The following is a 20,412-nucleotide window of genomic DNA, read 5'->3' on the forward strand; positions in this document are numbered from 1 at the left end:
CATGGTTAGGAACATGGGACTGGGATATCATAGCAATTACAGAAACATGGCTCAGAGATGGACAGGACTGGCAGCTTAATGTTCCAGGATACAAATGCGATAGGAAGGATAGAAAGGGAGGCAAGAGAGGAGGGGGAGTGGCAATTTTGATAAAGGATAGCGTAACAGCTGTGCTGAGGGAGGATATTCCTGGAAATACATCCAGGGAAGTTATTTGGGTGGAACTGAGAAATAAGAAAGGGATGATCACCTTATTGGGGTTGTATTATAGACCCCCTAATAGTCAGAGGGAAATTGAGAAACAAACTTGTAAAGGGGATCTCAGCTATCTGTAAGAATAATAGGGTAGTTATGGTAGGGGATTTTAACTTTCCAAACATCGACTGGGACTGCCATAGTGCTAAGGGTTTATAGAACATAGAACATAGAACATTACAGTGCAGTTCAGGCCCTTTGGTCCTCGATGTTGCGCCACCCTGTCATACTAATCTGAAGCCCATCCCACCTATGCTATTCCATGTACGTCCATATGCCTGTCCAATGACGACTTAAATGCACTTAAACTTGGCGAATCTACTACCATTGCAGGCAAAGCATTCCATACCCTTACTACCCTCTGAGGAAAAAAACTACCTCTGACATCTGTCTTATACCTATCTCCCCTCACTTTAAAGTTGTGTCCCCTCGTGTTTACCGTCCCTATTCTTGGAAAAAGGCTCTCCCTGTCCACCCTATCTAACCCTCTGATTATCTTGTATATCTCGATTAAGTCATCTCTCAACCTTCTTATCTCTAACGAGAACAGCCTCAAGGCCCTCAGCCTTTCTCATAAGACATTCCTTCCATACCAGGCAACATCCTAGTAAATCCCCTCTGCACCCTTTTCTGAAGCTTCCACATCCTTCTTATGATGCGGTGACCAGAACTGCACACAATACTCCAAGTATGGCCGTACCAGAGCTTTGTACAGTTTCGATGGAGAGGAATTTCTTAAGTGCATACAAGACAATTTTCTGATTCAGTATGTGGATGTACCTACTAGAGAAGGTGCAACACATGACCTACTCTTGGGAAATAAGGCAGGGCAGGTGACTGAGGTATCAGTGGGGGAGCACTTTGGGGCCAGCAACCATAATTCTATTCGTTTTAAAATAGTGATGGAATAGGATAGACCAGATTTAAAAGTTGAAGTTCAAAATTGGAGAAAGGCCAATTTTGACAGTATTAGGTAAGAACTTCCGAAAGCTGATTGGAGGCAGATGTTTGCAAGTAAAGGGATGGCTGGAAAATGGGTAACAATTCAGAAATGAGATAACAAGAATCCAGAGAAAGTATATTCCTGTCAGGGTGAAGGGAAAGGCTGATAGGTATAAGAAATGCTGGATGACTAAAGAAATTGATGGTTTGGTTAAGAAAAGAAGGAAGCATATGTCAGGTATAGACACGATATATCGAGTGAATCCTTAGAAGAGTATAAAGGAAGTATGAGTATACTTAAGAGGGAAATCAGGAGGGCAAAAAGGGGACATGAAATAGCTTTAGCAAATAGAATTAAGGACAATCCAAAGGGTTTTTACAACTATATTAAGGACATAATGGTAACTAGGGAGAGAATAGGGCCCCTCAAAGTTCAGCAAGGCGGCCTTTGTGTGGAGCCACAGAAAATGGGGGAGATACTAAATGAATATTTTGCATCAGTATTTACTGTGGAAAAGGATATGGAAGATATAGACAGTAGGGAAATAGATGGTGACATCTTGCAAATGTCCAGATTACAGAGGAGGAAGTGCTGGATGTCTTGAAACGGGTAAAGGTGGATAAATCCCCAGGACCTGATCAGGTGTACCCGAGAACTCTGTGGGAAGCTAGAGAAGTGATTGCTAGGCCTCTTGCTGAGGTATTTGTATCATCAATAGTCACAGGTGAGGTGCCGGAAAACTGGAGATTGGTAAATGTGGTGCCACTGTTTAAGAAGGGTGGTAAAGACAAACCAGGGAACTATAGACCGGTGAGCCTGACCTCAGTGGTGAGCAAATTGTTGGAGGGAATCCTGAGGGACAGGATGTACATGTATTTGGAAAGGCAAGGACTGATTAGGGATAGTCAACATGGCTTTGTACGTGAGAAATCATGTCTCACAAACTTGATTGAGTTTTTAGAAGAAGTAACAAAGAGGATTGATGAGGGCAGAGCAGTTGATGTGATCTATATGGACTTCAGTAAAGCTCTTGACAAGGTTCACCATGGGACGCTGACTAGCAAGGTTAGATCTCATGGATTATAGGGAACACTAGCCATTTGGATACAGAACTGGCTCAAAGGTAGAAGACAGAGGGTGGTGGAGGGTTGTTTTTCAGACTGGAGGCCTGTGACCAGTGGAGTGCCACAAGGATCGGTGCTGGGTCCTCTACTTTTTGTCATTTACATAAATGATTTGGATGCTGGCATAAGAGGTACAGTTAGTAAGTTTGCAGATGACACCAAAATTGGAGGTGTAGTGGACAGCGAAGAGGGTTACCTCAGATTACAACAGGATCTGGACCAGATGGGCCAATGGGCTGAGAAGGAGTTTAATTCAGATAAATGCGAGGTGCTGCATTTTGGGAAAGCAAATCTTAGCAGGACTTTTACACTTAATGATAAGGTCCTAGAGAGTGTTGCTGAACAAAGACACCTTGGAGTGCATTATCATAGCTCTTTGAAAGTGGAGTTGCAGGTAGATAGGATAGTGAAGAAGGAGTTTGGTATGCTTTCCTTTATTGGTCAGAGTATTGAGTACAGCAGTTGGGAGGTCATGTTGCGGCTGTACAGGACATTGGTTAGGCCACTGTTGGAATATTGCGTGCAATTCTGGTCTCCTTCCTATTGGAAAGATGTTGTGAAACTTGAAAAGGTTCAGCAAAGATTTATAAGGATGTTGCCAGGGTTGGAGGATTTGAGCTATAGGGAGAGGCTGAACAGGATAGGGCTGTTTTCCCTGGAATGTCGGAGGCTGAGGGGTGACCTTATAGAGGTTTACAAAATTATGAGGGACATGGATAGGATAAATAGGCAAAGTCTTTTTCCTGGGGTTGGGGAGTCCAGAACTACAGGGCAGTTTAGGGTGAGAGGGAAAATATATAAAAGAGACCTAAGGGGCAACTTTTTCGCGCAGAGGGTGGTTCGTGTATGGAATGAGCTGCCAGAGGAAGTGGTGGAGGCTGGTACAATTGCAACATTTGGATGGGTGTATGAATAGGAAGGGTTTGGAGGGATATGGGCTGTCAGGTGAGACTAGATTGGGTTGGGATATGTGGTCAGCATGGATGGGTTGGTGGAAGGGTCTGTTTCCATAATGTACATCTCTATGACTCTATGATTCTAATAGCTAGGAAGTGAGCCATTGCTGCTTTGAGCCTGACTTCAAGATTGTCTCTAATCTTCCTCATATCCATCATTTCACTGTATAATGGGGAATAGGACACATAGAAACATAGAAAAGCCACAGGTCCAAAATTTATTCATGTAAAGCATTGTCAAGTTGAGCTGCTTTATTGTTTTTCATTACTTTGATACCTCTGGACCAGGAGTTCTTGGTTCAAGTCTCACCTCCTCCAGAGGTGTATAGTAACATCTCTGAATATACTGATTAGAAAATATCTAAATCATACATTATGATTTGTTTGTGAGTATTTTGCTTTGCCAAGATAATGATATAGGCCCCTTATAGTTGTTCAGAAGGATTTTTTCGGTGACATTGTTGAGGTTCAGCTTTTGTGACTTCATTTCCCGTCTTCTATCTTTTTGTGCTGCTGTGTGAAATATTTGTCTAATCAATTCATTCCTGTCACTTTGTTTAACTCATACCTGATGTAACATCAACAAACCTTTCTCCATGTTTCCAGAGAACTCTTTTCAAATGGATCTGTCTGGAAACAGTCAGAAAAGTCTCCAGAGAGGTCTTTACATGCTGAGTCGATCAGAGGGTGCTCAATTGTCCAGTAGCCTCAGGAATATTATTTTGAGAGGATTTTCAGAGGAGAAAAGTAGTTTTCAGATGAAAGGAGTATGGTTCTGGTTGCAATATCCAGGTTAGTCAAGAATCTCTTCAATTGCTCTTTTTGAAATTTTAACATAGGCAAAACATGGACAACTCATTCATATGGAGGAGAAAGTGAGGTCTGCAGATGCTGGAGATCAGAGATGGAAATGTGTTGCTGGAAAAGCGCAGCAGGTCAGGCAGCATCTAGGGAACAGGAGAATCGACGTTTCGGGCATTAGAAGAAGGGCTAATGCCCGAAACGTCGATTCTCCTGTTCCCTAGATGCTGCCTGACCTGCTGCGCTTTTCCAGCAACACATTTCCATCTCAACTCATTCATATGCCCGTTGAATGTTGTTAGATGTTTAGGATATGTTCAATCACAATTTCCTCACATCATTCAGTTCTGTAACTACAGACATGAACCCCAAATCCAGCTTCATGAATGGGAAACAGTTGGCTTGTCTCTGGGCAGCTTTCAACTAACTCTCTTTCCTTAGTGGTCTCTATCGTGTGCGGTAACTTCTTTTTTTTTAACATTTGTTCATGGGGTGAGAATGCTCCTGGCTAAACCAGCATTTGTTGCTCAAGAGGATGGTAGTGAGCAGCCTTCTTGAGCCACTGCAATCCATGGGTAAATCACAGCGCTTTGAGGAAAGAAAATCCAGCTTTTTGATGGAGTAACAGTGAAGTGACTGTAATATAGTTCCAAGTTAGAATGTTGTTTGGCTTACATAGAACATAGAACATAGAACAATACAGCACAGAACAGGCCCTTCGGCCCACGATGATGTGCTGAACATTTGTCCTAGCTTAAGCACCCATCCATGTACCTATCTAATTGCCGCTTAAAGGTCACCATGATTCTGACTTTACCACTCCCACAGGCAGCGCATTCCATACCCCTACCACTCTGTGGGTAAAGAACCCACCCCTGACATCTCCCCGATACCTTCCACCCTTCACCTTAAATTTATGTCCCCTTGTAACACTCTGTTGCACCCGGGGAAAAAGTTTCTGACTGTCTACTCTATCTATTCCTCTGATCATCTTATAAACCTCTATCAAGTCACCCCTCATCCTTCGCCATTCCAATGAGAAAAGGCCTAGCACTCTCAACCTATCCTCGTACGACTTATTCTCCATTCCAGGCAACATCCTGGTAAATCTTCTCTGCACCCTCTCCAAAGCTTCCACATCTTTCCTAAAGTGAGGCGACCAGAACTGCACACAGTACTCCAACTGTGGCCTAACCAAAGTCCTGTACAGCTGCAACATCACTTCATGACTCTTGAATTCAATCCCTCTGCTAATGAACGATAATACTCCATAGGCCTTCTTACAAACTCTATCCACCTGAGTGGCAACCTTCAAAGATCTATGTACGTAGACCCCAAGATCCCTCTGTTCCTCCACCTGACTAAGAACCCTACCATTAACCCTGTATTCCGCATTCTTATTTGTTCTTCCAAAATGGACAACCTCACACTTGGCAGGGTTGGACTCCATCTGCCACTCCTCAGCCCAGGTCTGCATCATATCTAAGTCTCTTTGCAGCCGACAACAGCCCTCCTCACTGTCCACAACTCCACCTCTCTTCGTATCATCTGCAAATTTACTGACCCACCCTTCGACTCCCTCTTCCAAGTCAGTAGTAAAGATTACAAACAGCAGAGGACCCAGAACTGGTCCCTGCGGAACTCCACTTGTAACTGTGCTCCAGGCTGAGTATTTACCATCTACCACCACTCTCTGCCTTCGGCCGGTTAGCCAGTTTTCTATCCAATTGGCCAAATTTCCCTCTATCCCATGCCTCCTGACTTTCCGCATAAGCCTACCATGGGGAACCTTATCAAATGCCTTACGGGGCAACTTGTAACTGATGGTGTTCCCAAGTAATTACTGCCCTCATCCTTCTAGGTGGCAGAAGTCATGGGATTGTAGGTTGCCAATCACAATATTCAGCTTGTTGTCAGTAAAGCATCTGAGAAACTTTGCGCCTTATATATATTACACTGACTGATTCTCATAAGCTGGATATTAAGGACTTCAATGTTTTGACATGAAAAAATGTATCAACAGCAACTACAATCCAAATGAAAATTGCACGTCTATTCTGATTGTGAGCTCTCTCGCTCTCTCTCTCTCTCTCTAGCACCAAATTTGCTTTAAGCAACCTCTTCAAACACATCATGACACACGTCTGGAGCATGTAGGACTTGAACTTGGGCTTCAAGGTCAATGCTTCTTGTGCAAATATAAGATAGGAAATGTTCCTTCATGTCGAAAGACCTTAAATGCTATCAAAGATAATAGTCAACAGGATGATCAATAGCCTAAAAGGAGCCCAAGCATCTGATATCAATGCCAGCCATGACAGGAACATAAGAACATTCTAATTAGGAGCAGGAGTACCCCATTCAGCTCCTGTAATTTGCTCTCTCATTCCATAAGATCATGGCTGATCTGATTGTCGTCTCAACTCCACATTTTCACCTATCTCCCAAAATTTCAAAGTCAGGCCTAAAATAGTCAATAGTCCAGCTTTCACTGTCCTCTAATGAGGGCCTGACAAAAGTCATGACTCTCAGAAGAAAATTCTCCTCAACTTGGTGATCCCTTATTTTTAAACTTTGTTCCCTTGTTCTAGACTCCCCCACAAGGGGAAACATTCTTTCAGTGTCCACCCTTGGAGTCAAGTCTTCTCAGGATGTATGTCTCTTCTTGTTCAAAACTCTATTTGGGTACAGGTCAACCCTAACCACTCTCATGAGATTAAAATCCACCCAAGTATTTATCAAACGAACTTTGTGAATCTGCTATGAAGACAAGTTGGTCTTGTTTTGACTGTGACATCAAACTGCATTCTCATATGGGAGGCCTGGGTGGCATAAAATTGTGATGTGAATGCTCCTTCTGTGGTCCCTCAGTTCCTGAGCAAAACCAGAAATAAGTTCAGAATACCACTTGGGGGTGGCTTAAGGGATGAGGCTACATTTAAGTGGGCAGTTAGAACCTCAGTTGATAATGCAATGGAAAGATTATCTATTGACTTTGCAGCCACAAACTCAATTTTAATCAAACTGCATTCTCAATTTCACCCACCACTATCTTATCCAAGTAAGTATCCCTCACCATTGGGAAGGCTCCTGTTGGACAATTCCAGGCCAGTACCTGAAATGACTCTACCTTACAGATCATGTATTATTATGGGACTAGTTTTCATGTCAGTCTCCAGTTTTCCTGAGGAGGATCCCTTCTCATCACCAGGTCTCAAGGTTAAATTTCCCTTCACTGCCTGCAAACATCTGAATTCTATTGAGCAAAGATACTAAGTGAGAGACAACAAGAATGAAAGGGAGACAGACAAAAAGTAGAGAGCTATTACCATTGAATATGACAAACCAGAAAGAGAAGGGGACATTTTATTGCCATGTTATGTGCAAAAGATCCTCTGAAGTGCTGAGATTATATCTTGATCTGATACTGTTTTAATTCCTATTGATCCAGGACTTCAAAGTTACATATTTGAAGAATTCACTAACACAACTGTATTGAGGATCACTCAGAGGTCAATTGTATTTAAAATGTCTGGGTACCATCATTAATGACATGGCACACCATTTTGACTTATAATTCTTCAAACAAAGTCTTCTTCTACAGTATCCATCTGAACAAGAGAAAGGAAAAAATGAGGGTTTTGAGGACAATTTAAAGGGAGATGACATGAGACCTGGAAGAATTGTAAACAGGAGGACAGCATGGAATTCCAAAAGGTCAGTGGCAAGTCACTAGGGTGAGGAGATAGGTCCCATGGGCTCAGTGGTTAGCACCGCTGCTTCACAGCACCAGGGACCTGGGTTCGATTCCAGCCTTGAGCGACTGTCTGTGTGGAGTTTGCACATTCTCCCTGTGTCAGCATGAGTTTTCTCTGGGTGCTCCCACAGTCCAAAGATGTGCAGGTTAGGTGAATTGACAATGTTAAATTGCCCATAGTGTTCAGGGATGTGTATGTTAGGTGCATTGGTCAGGAGAAATGCAGAGTAAGAGGGTAGGGGAAAGGGTCTGGGTGGCCTTGTTGGGCCAAATGGCCTGTTTCCACACCGTAGGGATTCAATGACATAAGAAGGATGACAAAAAGAATTGCAAACCAGTCAGCCTAACATCTGTGGTGAAAACATTATTGCTGTCCATAATGAAGGATAAGGTAATTGATCAGCTTTAAAAATGTTGGTTAATCAAGAAGAATCAACATGGATTCATGAAGGGGAGGTCATGCCTGACAAACCTCAGCAATTTTTTTGGAGAGGTCACAAAGAGGGACAGAGGTCTGTTGGTCGATGTTGTTTATATGGATTTCCAGAAGGCTTTTGAAAAGGTTCCACATAAGAGACCGTTAGCTAAGGTGGAAGCCCATGTAATTAAAGGCAAATTACCGACACAGATAGGAAATTGGTTGAGTGACAGGAAACAGACTGTTGGAATAATGGGTAAGTAATCAAAATGCAAGACACGACTAGTGACGTCCTGCAGGGATCTGTGTTGGTGCCTCAATTATTCATAATATTCATTAGCCACTTGGATAATGGCATTAAAAAGTCAAATGTCCAAATTTGCTCATGACACAAAATTCGGCATATTGTTGACAGTGTTGACGATAACGTAAAATTAGAAAAAAATATTGATGATTGGGCAGCACAGGAGCTCAGTGGTTAGCACTGCTGCCTCACAGCGCCAGGGACCCAGATTTGATTTCAGCCTCAGGTGACTGTCTGTTTGGGGTTTGTACATTCTCCCCATGTCTATGTGGGTTTCTTCTGGGTGCTCTAGTTTCCTCCCACAGTCCAAAGATGTACAGGTTAAGTGAATTGGCCATGCTAAATTGCCCATAGTGTTCAGGGATGTGTAGGCTAGGTGCATTAATCAGGGGAAATGTAGAGTAATAGGGTAAGGGAATGGGTCTGGGTGGGATACTTTTCAGAGGGTTGTTGTGGACTTGTTGGGCCAAATGGCCTGTTTCCACACTGTAGGGATTCTAAAAAAAAGTTTGTGGTAGTTGAATTTTAATATAAGCAAGCATGAGGTTATCTATTTCAGGCTGGAAAAGGATAGATCTGAATATTTTTTACAAGGCATGAAGTTAAATACAATGGATGTTCAGAGATTCAGGGGTTCAGGTGCATGGCTCTTTGAAATGGCACAAACAATTGCAGAAAATAGTTAAGAAGTCCAAAGGAATGCTGGCCCTCATATCTAAAGGGTTGGAGGATTGGGATGCAGACATTGTACTGCAATTCTACAAAAGCATAGTTAGACCCCACTTAAAGCACTCTGAGCAGATCTAGGCACCATACCCTAACAAGGATGGTTTAGCCCTGGAGAGAATTCAGTGCAGGTTTACAAGGATGATATCTGGATTTTGGGGTTACATTAAGAAGAGAGAATATACAAATTATGCCTTCATTCTCTAGAATTCAAAAGGTTAAGGGTTAATCTCATCAAAGTCTTCAGAACATTAACAGGGAAATACAGGATAAATAAAGATTCACTATTTCCACGGGGTTGCAGTTTCTTGAACCAAGGGACATCATCTGAGAATTAGTGGCTGATCACCTCTAATCAGGAGAGATATCAGAAAGGACTTCTACATGCAAAGCATGATGGGAGTTTAGAACTCTCTTCCTCAAATAGTGGTCAAAACTAATTTAATGGCTACATTTAAATCTGCGATAGACAATTTTGTTTATTAAGCAAGGCTATCAAGAGAGAGAAGCCCAAGGCAGGCATATGGAGTGAAACCACAGATTAGCCATGATCTTATTGAATGGCAGAGCAGCGAAATGTGAGGTGATGCATTTTGGTCAGAAGAAGTTAGAAAGGGAATATAAGATAGGGGCTGCAATTCTAAACGGGGTTCAGGAGTAATCAGACCTGGGTGTACCTCCACTGAACTAACAGGTGATATTTAGAAATACACGGTGGCTCAGTGGTTAGTACTGCTGCCTTATAGCACCAGGGTCCCAGGTTCAATTCCAGCCTCGGGTGACTGTCTGTGTGGAGTTTGCACATTCTTTCCGTGGGTTTCCTCCCATAGTCCAAAGATGTGCCAGCCAGGTGAATTGGCCATGTGAAATTGCCCATAGTGTTAGGTGCATTAGTCAGAGTGAAATAGGTCTGAATGGGTTGTTCTTCAGAGGGACGGCGTGGACTGTTGGGGCCAAAGGGATCTAATCTAATCATAATGTGATCAAGCAAGTCGTACAGCTTCATAAACGAGAAATCCTACCTGACAAATTTAATAGAATTTGAACATAGTACATCAAAAAGTATATCACAGAACAGGCCCTTAGGCCCTCGATGTTGTGCTAAATCCTAATGTAAAATATAGTAATTTAACCTACGCTGCCCTCAACTCACTGCTATCCATGTGCATGTCCAGCAGTCGCTTAAATGTCCCCAATGACTTCACTTCCACCACCTCAACTGGTAATGCATTCCATGCATTCACAATTCTCTGCGTAAAGAACCTACCTCTGATGTCTCCTTTATACCTTCCTCCCAATATCTTCAAACTATGATTTCTCGTACCAGTCAATCCTGCCCTGGGGAAAGGTCTCTGGCTATTGACTCTATCTATTCCTCTCATTATTTTGTATACCTCGATCAGGTCTACTCCCTTCCTCCTTCTCTCCAGAGAGAAAAGTCCAAGCTTATTAAATCTTTCTTCATACGGCAAGCCCTTCAGTCCAGGCAGCATCCTGTGGCGGCATGGTGGCACAGTGGTTAGCACTGCTGCCTCACAGCGCCAGAGACCCGGGTTCAAAGCCCACCTCAGGCGACTGACTGCATGGAGTTTGCACATTCTCCCCTTGTCTGCGTGGGTTTCCTCCGGGTGCTCCGGTTTCCTCCCACAGTCCAAAAATGTGCAGGTTAGGTGAATTGGCCATGCTAAATTGCACGTAGTGTTAGGTGAAGGGGTAAATGTAGGGGAATGGGTCTGGGTGGGTTGTGCTTCGATGGGTCGGTGTGGACTTGTTGGGCCGAAGGGCCTGTTTCAACACTAAGTAATCTAATCTAAACCTTCTTTGCACCCTCTCCAAAGCCTCTGTATCTTTCCTATAGTAGGGCGACCAGAACTGGACACAAGTGTAGTCTCACCAGGGACTTGTAGACCTGCAGTAAGATCTCGCGGCTCTTAAATTCGATCCCCCTGTTAATGAAAGCCAAAACACCATATGCTTTCTTAACAACCCTATCCACTTGGGTGGCAACTTTGAGGGATCTATGTACTTACACACCCAGATCCCTCTGTTCCTCCACACTGCCAAGAATCCTGTCTTTAATCCTATATTCAGCATTCGAGTTCGATCTTCCAAAATGCATCACTTCACATTTATCCAGGTTGAACTCCATCTGCCATTCCTCAGTCCAGTTCTGCATCCTGTCTATGTCACGCTGCAGCCTACAGTAGCACTCTATACTATCGATGAAACCTCCAACCTTTGTGTCATCTGCAAATTTACTAACCTACCCCTCAACCTCCTCATCCAAGTCATTTATAAAAACTACAAAGAGCAGAGGCCCAAGAACCTCTGTGGGACCCTACTCAACACTGTCCTACAGGCAGAATATTTTCCACCTACAACCACTCTCTGCCTTCTGAATTCAGATAGCCAAATCTCTCTGTATCCTATACTTCCTGACTTTATGAATGAGCCTACCATTGGGAACCCTATCAAATGCCTTGCTGGAATCCATATACACCACATACACTGCTCTACCGTTATCGACCTGTCTTGACACCTCCTCAAAGAACTCAATAAGATTTGTGAGGCATGACCTGCCCCTCACAAAGCCATGCTGACTGCCTTTAATCACACTATGCTTTGCCAAATAGTCATAAATCCTATCCCTCAATTCTTTCCACAACTTTGCTGACCACAGAAGTAAGACTGACTAGTCTGTAATTGCCAGGGATTTCCCTATTACCCTTCTTGAAAAGTGGAACAACATTCGCCTCCTTCCAATCCTCTGGTACGACTCCCGTGGAGAGTGAGGAGGCAAATATCCTCGCCAGTGGCTTAGCAACCTCCTTTCTCACTTCCCAGAGCAGCCTAGGATAAATCTGGTCTGGCCCTGGGGACTTATCAATCTTAATGTTTTCCAAAATTTCTAGCACATCAACTTCATCAGTCTTGATCTGGTCAAAACTGTTTCCCAGCTCCTCTAAGTTTTCATTTACAACAAGCTCCCTTTCCTTGGTGAAAACTGAAGCAAAAAACTCACTTAGGGCTTCCCCTATCTGCTCAGACTCCATGCACAAATTCCCTCCGCTATCCCTGATCGGCCCTACATTCTCCCTGAGCATTCTCTTATTCCTCACGTATGAGTAAAATGCCTCTGGGTTCTCCCTAATCCGTCTTGCCAAGCCTTTTTCGTGCCCCCTCCTGGCTCTCCTCAGTCCATTTCTGAGCTCCTTTCTAGCAAGCCTGTAATCCTCCAAAGGTGTGCTAGATCATTGCTTCCTCCACCTTACGTAAGCTACCTTCTTCCTTTTGACAAGAAGTTCCTCTGTTCTCGTCATCCAAGGTTCCTTAATCTTACCCCTTCTTACCTGTCTCAGAGGAACAAATTTGAGCATCACTCGCAACAACTGCTCTTAAATAGTTTCCACATGTTAGCTGTGCCCTCTCTGTGGAACAATTGCTTCCAGTCTGTACTTCTCAATTCCTGTCTGATAGCGTCATAATTTCCTTTTCCCCAATTAAATATCTTGCCTCAGTAACTGCTCCTTTCCCTCTCCAAGGCTATGCTAGATGTGAGGTAATTGTGATCACTTTCACCAAAGTGCTCTCCCACCACGAGATCTGACACCTGTCCTGGCTCGTTGCCGAGCACCAAATCCAAAATGGCCTCTCCCCTCATTGGTCTGTCTACATACTGAGTAAGGAAACCTTCCTGAACACTCCTGACAAAAACGGCTCCATCTGCACTTAGGAGGTTCCAGTCGATATTGGGAAAGTTAAAATCACCCATAACAACAACCCTGCTACTTTTGCATTTTTCCAGAATCTGCCCCCCTATGAGATCTTCAATCTCTCTACTGCTATTAGGTGGTCTGTAGAAAACCCCCAATGCAGTGGCTGTTCCCTTGCTGTTCCTAACTTCCACCCATACTGACTCAGTAGACAAACCTTCCTCAACAACCTTTGTTTCTGTGGCTGTGATACACTCCCTGATTAGCAATGCTACACCCCCTCCTCTTTTTCCACCCTCCCTGTTCTTTTTAAACGTTCTAAACCCTGGAACATCAAGCAACCTTTCCTGCCCCTGTGAAACCCATGTCTCCGTTATGGCCACAATATCGTAGCCCCAAGTACTAATCCATGCTCTAAGTTCATCAGGCTTATTCCAGACACTCCTTGCATTAAAGCAGGCACATTTTAACCAATCCCTTTGTTTCACCGCGTGAGAAACCTTCCTGATGGATTCAATATACCCTGTCATTGTCCTGTCTGCAACTGACCCCCTGTCAGACATGTGGCTCTGATTTCCACCCCCCTGCCAAACTAGTTTAAACCCTCCTGAATCGCATGAGCAAATCTCCCACTCAGGACATTTGTACCCCCATCCTTCATGTACAGGACCCACCTTCCCCAGAAGGTATCCCAATGGTCAAGGTATCCTGCACCAGCCTTGTTAAGCTGCATTCGCTGACTGTTCCTCATCTCACTATCTCGTGGCTCCAGTAGCAAACTCTACTTGTCCTGCTCTTCAGCTCTAACTCTCTGTAGTCACTTTTCAGATCCTCAATCCCTTTCCTGGCTATATCATTGGTGCCAATATGTACCATGATTTCTGGCTGCTTACCTTCAGAATCTTATAAACCCGATTGGCAACATCCCGGACCCTGGCACCATGGAGGCAACATACCTTCCGGGAGTCCCATTCCTGATGACAAAATCTCCTGTCAATCTGTCTAACTATTGAGTCCCCTACTACTAGTGCTTTTCTATTTACCCCCCACCCCCACCTTCCTTTCTGAGCCACAGTGCCAGGCTCAGTGCCAGAGACCTGAGAACTATGGCTTTCCCCTGGTAGGCTGTCCCCTCCAGCAGTATCCAAAACGGTATACTTATTGCTAAGGGGAACGGCAACAGGGGATCCCTGCTCTGACCATCGGTTCCTTTCCTCCCCCTGATTGTAACCCAGCTGTCCTTATCCTGTGTCTGGATAAAATTCTCTTGAATTTTCAGAAGGCATATGTTAAGATACCTCAAATTAGTCTACTTAATAAGAAAACTGTCCCTGGTGTTGGAGGTTGTATATGTAACTAATAGAGGACAGAAAGTAGAAAGATGGGGATCATTTTCAAGATGGCTGAATGGTTTTCAATGTTGGGGCACAATTATTTACAATGTGTATAAATAATTTGGATAAAGAAAATGAATATTCTATCAACAAGTTTGCAGCTGACTCAGAAATGGGTGGGTGGGAATTCAAGGGGAGAGATGACACATGGAGTCAGCAGCGTCACAACGTTTTACAGCACAGAGGAGGCCTTTAAACCCATCAAGTCCATGACAGTTAAAACCAATATCTGTTCTAATGTAATCAACCTGCACTTGGCCAATAGCCTTGAATGCCTTGGCATTGCAAATGTGCATCTACATACTCCGTCAATGTGATGAGGGTTTCTGTCTCTACCCCCACTTACAGGCAATCAGCTCCAAATTCCCACCACCCTCTGAGTGAAAATTTATTTCCTCGTATCCCTTTTAAATCTCCTGCCTCTAACCTGAAATCTGTACCCTTGGTCATTAATCAGCAAGGGGAAAATTCCTTCCCATTTACCATGCCTATGCAACTCATAATTTCATAAATTTCAATCATGTCTCCCCTCAGTCTCCGTTGCTATAAATGCCAGTCTATTCAATCTCTCTGCACAATTAGGCCTTCAGGCCAGGCAACACTCTTCTGTATCTTCTCTATTGCCAACACATCCCTCTTTCAACAAGGATTCCAGAACCGCACACTAGCTGTGGCATAATCAATGTTTAATACAGTTTCAGCATAACCTCCCTGCTCTTAAACTCTATGCCATGGCAAATATAATAAAGGCAAGTATACCATATACGTTCTTAACCACTTTATCTACCTGTCTCATTACCTTTAGGGACTGGTGTACATACATATCAAGGTCCCCTCTGACCCTCACTGCTTCTCAGGGTCCTACTACTAACTGTATTCTCTTGCCATGTTGTCCTTCCCAAGTGCATTACTTCTTATTTATCTGGATTGAACTGCATTTGTCACTGATCAGCTCTACTGACCAGACTGTCTATAATCTCCTGCAATCTAAGGCCATCCTCCTCATTTTCCCCCCTCCACCAACTGGGGAGATGATGGCCTAGTAGTATTATTGCTGGACTATTAATTCAGAGCCCCAGGCAATACTCTGGGGACCTGGGCTTAAATCATGCCACAGCAGATGTTAGAATTAGATTTTTTTTTAAGAATCTGATAATGACTGTGAAACCATTGTCAATTGGTGGAAAAACCCATCCGGTTCACTACCTGATCAGGGCTACATGTGACTCCAGACCTACAGCAATGTGGTTGATCCTTAGCTGCTCTCTGGGGTAGGCAATAAATGCTGGCCTAGCCAGTGACACCCTCATGCCACAAATGAATAAATAAAATGTTTATATTGCCCGAGATCTTACTGATCAAACCTTCTATATTCAATTCTAAATCATTAATATAAAACACAAACAGCAAGGATTGCAACACTGATCACTGCAGAACCCAGGACACATGAGTTCTTCATGAAAACATCCCATAATCATCACCCTCCACTTCCTACCACTCAGCCAATTGTGGATCCAATTTGTCAAATTTCATTGCTTGTAAAGGTAATAGTCCATAGTATCCAGTCTCCTATGCATGGTTAAAAACTCAGCAGATGGAACATAGTGTGGGAAAATGTGAAGCTATGCACTTTGGGCAGAAAGAATATCTAAATATCATTTAAATGGATTGAGATTACAGCAAATTACAGAACAAAGGCATTTGTGAATGAATCCACATTCAATGAGTAGTAGGGAAGGCACATGATTGTTGGCCATTATTTCAAAGTGAATGGATTATAGAAGTAGGGAGATCTTGCTAAAAGTATACAGGAACACAGTTGGAGTACTGTGAACAATTTTGAGCCCCCTAACTAAGGCATTGGAAGCCATCTGGGGAACAATCACTATACAGGTGACCTGCTCAGGTACCTTTTTTTACACATCTCTAGAGTAGGTGAATTTTGAACCCTGCTCTGATCTGACCATCATCCACACCCTTTTCCTTGGTGAATGATAGTGCAAGGATCTCAACTACTTCCTCTAGCAATACACATAAATTCCTTCCTTTGTCCTTGAGTGGACCTACCATTCCTTAGCTATCATCTTTCTCCTAATGCACATATGAAATGCCTTGGGATTATCCTTAATTGCCAGGGAAATTTCATGGCCCCTTTTAGCCCTCCTAATTCCTTGCTCAAGTTCTTTTTGCTTCCTCTATATTCCTTAAGGGCCTTGTCTGATTTCAGTTTCCCAAACCTTACATATGCTTCCATTTTGCTTCAAAATCTCTTGTCTTCCATGGCTCCTGAATTTTGCCATCCTTCATCCTTACAGGAATAGGATGGTCCTGAACTCTGATCAACTTGCCTTTAAAAGATTCGTATATGTCAGATGTAGATTTACCCTCAAATTGCTGATCCCAATCTAATCTCTCCCATTCTTACCTAATTAGCTTTTCCCTCAATTTAGCACTTACACCCTAAAAATCAGTCTTACCCTTAACATGGGAATTTTGAAATTATGATCACTGTTCTCAAAATGCTCCCCACCTGAAACTTTGATCACTTGGTCAGGTTCATTCCCTGAAACAAGGTCCAGAATGGCCTCTTCCTTAGTTGGACTGTCTACATCTTTTTCAAGAAACCCTCCTGGATGTGTCAAACAAATTCTACCCCATCTAAGCCCTGGCACTAAGGGAGTCCCAGTTAGTACAGGGGAAGTCAAAATCTCCCACGACAACAACCCTGCTGTTTTTACATCTTTTCATGATCTGCTTACATGTCTGGTCCTCTAATTTGAGATGGCTATTGAGGGGCCCACCATAGTCCTTATTCCTAAATTCTACCCATAAGGCTTCATGAGCCTTTCATATGCAGCAGTGACATTCTGTTTTATTAGTACGCAACTCCTCCACCCCTTTTACATCCCTTTCTATCGGATCAGCCATGATCTCAGTGTGGAGCAGACAATCTACTGAATGGCTTAATTCTCCTCTTATTAAATCTTTTAGTCTTATGGACAGAAGATCAAATTGAGGTATTCAAGATACATAGAATAAATGGCTAGTTTCATAGAAACCCTACAGCATGGAAACAGACCATTCAGCCCATCAAGTCCACACCAACCTTTCGAAGAGCATCCTACATTTTCATCAAATCATTTGTGTTTATTACAAACAAAAGAGATCCCAGCGCTCATTCTTATGGAACGCTACTGGTCATAGATCTCCAATCAGAAAAATAACCCTCCAAATTCAAACATTGAGCATGGCCACAGCTCAATTATCACAGCTTTGGGTGATAAAAGATGCAGATAAAATAGATGTGGAGCAGATGATTCCTCTTGTGGGGCATTCTAGGATGAGAGGTCATAGTCTGAGGATAAGGGGCAGCAAATTTAAAACAGAGTTAAGCAGAAACTATTTCTCCCATAGGGTTGTGAATCTATGGAATTTGCTACCCCAAAGTGACAGTGAATAAATTTAGGTTTTATCAGATTTTTAATTGGTAATGGGTTGAAGGGATATGGGGAGAAGACAGGAAAATTGGGGTGAGGAGCATATCAGCCATGATTGAATGGCAGAGCAGACTCGATGGGCCAAATGGCCAATTCTGTTCTCACATTATGAACTTATGAAGGTGGAGAGCTGTTAAAGAAAGATTAGATTAGATTAGATTACTTACAGTGTGGAAACAGGCCCTTCGGCCCAACAAGTCCACACCGCCCCGCCGAAGCGCAACCCACCCATACATTTACCCCTTACCTAACACTATGGGCAATTTAGCATGGCCAATTCACCTAACCTGCACATCTTTGGACTGTGGAAGGAAACCGGAGCACCTGGAGGAAACCCACGCAGACACGGGGAGAATGTGCAAACTCCACACAGTCAGTCGCCTGAGGCGGGAATTGAACCCGGGTCTCTGGCGCTGGGAGGCAGCAGTGCTAACCACTGTGCCGCATACGGTTTTCTTTGCTGTATTGATAAGGGCATAGAGTACAAGATCAGGGTTAAAATCAAGATTAGAAAGGATGTGAGTGCATTCGAGAGGGTGCAGAAGAGGTTTACAATAATGACTCCAGAGATGAGAAACTCAAGTTATGAGGATGGGTTGGAAAAATTCTGACTGTTTTCCTTGGAGCAGGAGACAGAGGAGATTTGATAGGTGCTTAAAAATCATGATGGGACTGGAAGTAGATGAGGGGAGGGGGTAACTGTTCCCATTTATGAAAGGATTGAGGCACAGTTTTAAGTACCTTGCAAAAAGAAGCAAATGTAAGATGAAATATAATTTTTTTCACACTGGTCTGGAATGCTTTGCTTATAAGTGTGTCAAAGGTAGGCACAGTCAAGACATTCAAGAGGACATTGGATGATTTTAAATAGAAACAATGTGTAGGGTTGTGGGGAAAAGACAGGAGAACGGCAAAATGTTAAAGTGCCCAGAAACACTATGGACCAAATGGCCTTCATGTGCACGAGAACATACTGTGATTCAGTGATGACCAATTACTAAAGAGGAAAGGATACTGGACAGACAAAGCTTGGCTCGGAGGATATTAGACCAGATATATGACAAAAAGACAAGTGAGCATCAGACAGACTGACTCACTTTAAGAGATGTCAGACACAAGATGGATAGGCAGAGCTTCAAACAACATCAAAACAGATATTGACCAGGCACAACGGGATGGGTAAACAACGGATAGACTTCAGAGAAAATACACTATAAAGATGTTCATTTCAAAAAAAAGAAAGGAAAGGAAATAATCATAAATGTAAGAGAGGACTGAAAAGGCAGAGAACGTAAAAATACAGAAGGAAAGCTATTAACATGAGAGAAGGAGGAGAGACAATAAAAGACATTGCTGTGATACAATAACTTGGGAAAGAGACTGGATGCAATTTTCTCGTGTCAGCAACTAGCAGACTGCAGGGGAATCTATGTAAAATGTACAACAGCGAGAAGCTGGAGAATAAATATAGCAGTGACGATCATATTGCTGAGGACTAAAGAAACAACAAGCAGGAGCTACTTGAAGTACAGTCAAGCAAGAGTGGAAAAGCTGTTTCCAGCAGAAATGCCGACACACACAACCTACTGTTCAAATGGAAAAATGGTGTCTGCGCTGGCAGCTTCCAAACACGGGAAGTCTATCTCCAAACAAATCGGGGTAAAGCTCTCTCTGCTTGTCAGACCCCAAATACAAATACAAGGGCAAAATTACACCCAACCCTCTCTCATCTTCTGCTGCTTAAACCAACTGCTGCAGATTGAGTGAAGCCTGATAATTACTGAAAGGTGTCTGTATCTGGGCATCCTGAGCTGCTATTGATATATGTAATTGTTCTCTGCGATATTTCATTAATCACTGGTCTGTTCTGTTTCGCTCGAGCAGCGTTTGCTCAGTTCTCTTGGCTTGATCTCCTCAGATTCGATCAATTCATTGATGCACTTTAGCTTTAGCTTTTCTTTTGTAAATCAGGAGGTAAAGAGGACATAGACAGGCTGGAGCAAGAAATACACAGTCCAGTGCCTTAGGGAGAGGGCAGGGATTATTACTCAGATCCCATTTTGTGGAAGGGTTACTGGACCCGAAACGTTGATTCTGGTTTCCCATCACAGATATTTCTGGTTTTGTCTGCAGCTCAGCTAGTTCACTGATCCTCGCTGCAGTCTCTTACCTGGTTAGTGATAGTCAGTTTGTCCCGCTCCCTTCGTCCTCCTCCTGCGTTCCCAGGACAGCAGGAACTGCTTCAGAAAGATTGCCTTTCCCGGATTCCCAGACTCGGCCCACTGTTCCCGTTGTCTCTATCACCGAAATGTCCCCGGGAACGGTCCAGGCTCTCTCCGATCTGAGTGCGGTCTCTCTCTCCGTCTCTGTCCCTCCCTCTCTGTCTCTCTCTCTGTCTCTGTCCCTCTCTCTGTCTCTGTCCCTCTCTCTCCCTGTCTCTCTGTCTCTCTCTTTCTTTTTCCATTTTCTCTCTTTTTCTCGCTTTCTCGCTTTCTCTTTTCTCTCACGTTTTCTCTCTTTCTCT

General features: G+C 43.3%; 1 protein-coding gene across 3 annotated transcripts in view; it reads right to left on the reverse strand.

The window, feature by feature from the left end:
* LOC122540028 (corticotropin-releasing factor receptor 1-like) overlaps positions 1-20,285 on the reverse strand; it is a 345,294-nt gene extending 325,009 nt beyond the window's left edge. For all 3 annotated transcript variants that reach the window (XM_043675338.1, XM_043675340.1, XM_043675337.1), the window contains exon 1: positions 20,059-20,285. The gene's annotated coding sequence lies outside the window, so the exon portion shown is untranslated. The remainder of the gene's footprint in view (positions 1-20,058) is intronic.
* Between the last annotated feature and the right edge of the window lie 127 nt (positions 20,286-20,412).

This window comes from Chiloscyllium plagiosum, chromosome 33, assembly GCF_004010195.1.
Source record: "Chiloscyllium plagiosum isolate BGI_BamShark_2017 chromosome 33, ASM401019v2, whole genome shotgun sequence".
Lineage (NCBI taxonomy): Eukaryota > Metazoa > Chordata > Chondrichthyes > Orectolobiformes > Hemiscylliidae > Chiloscyllium > Chiloscyllium plagiosum.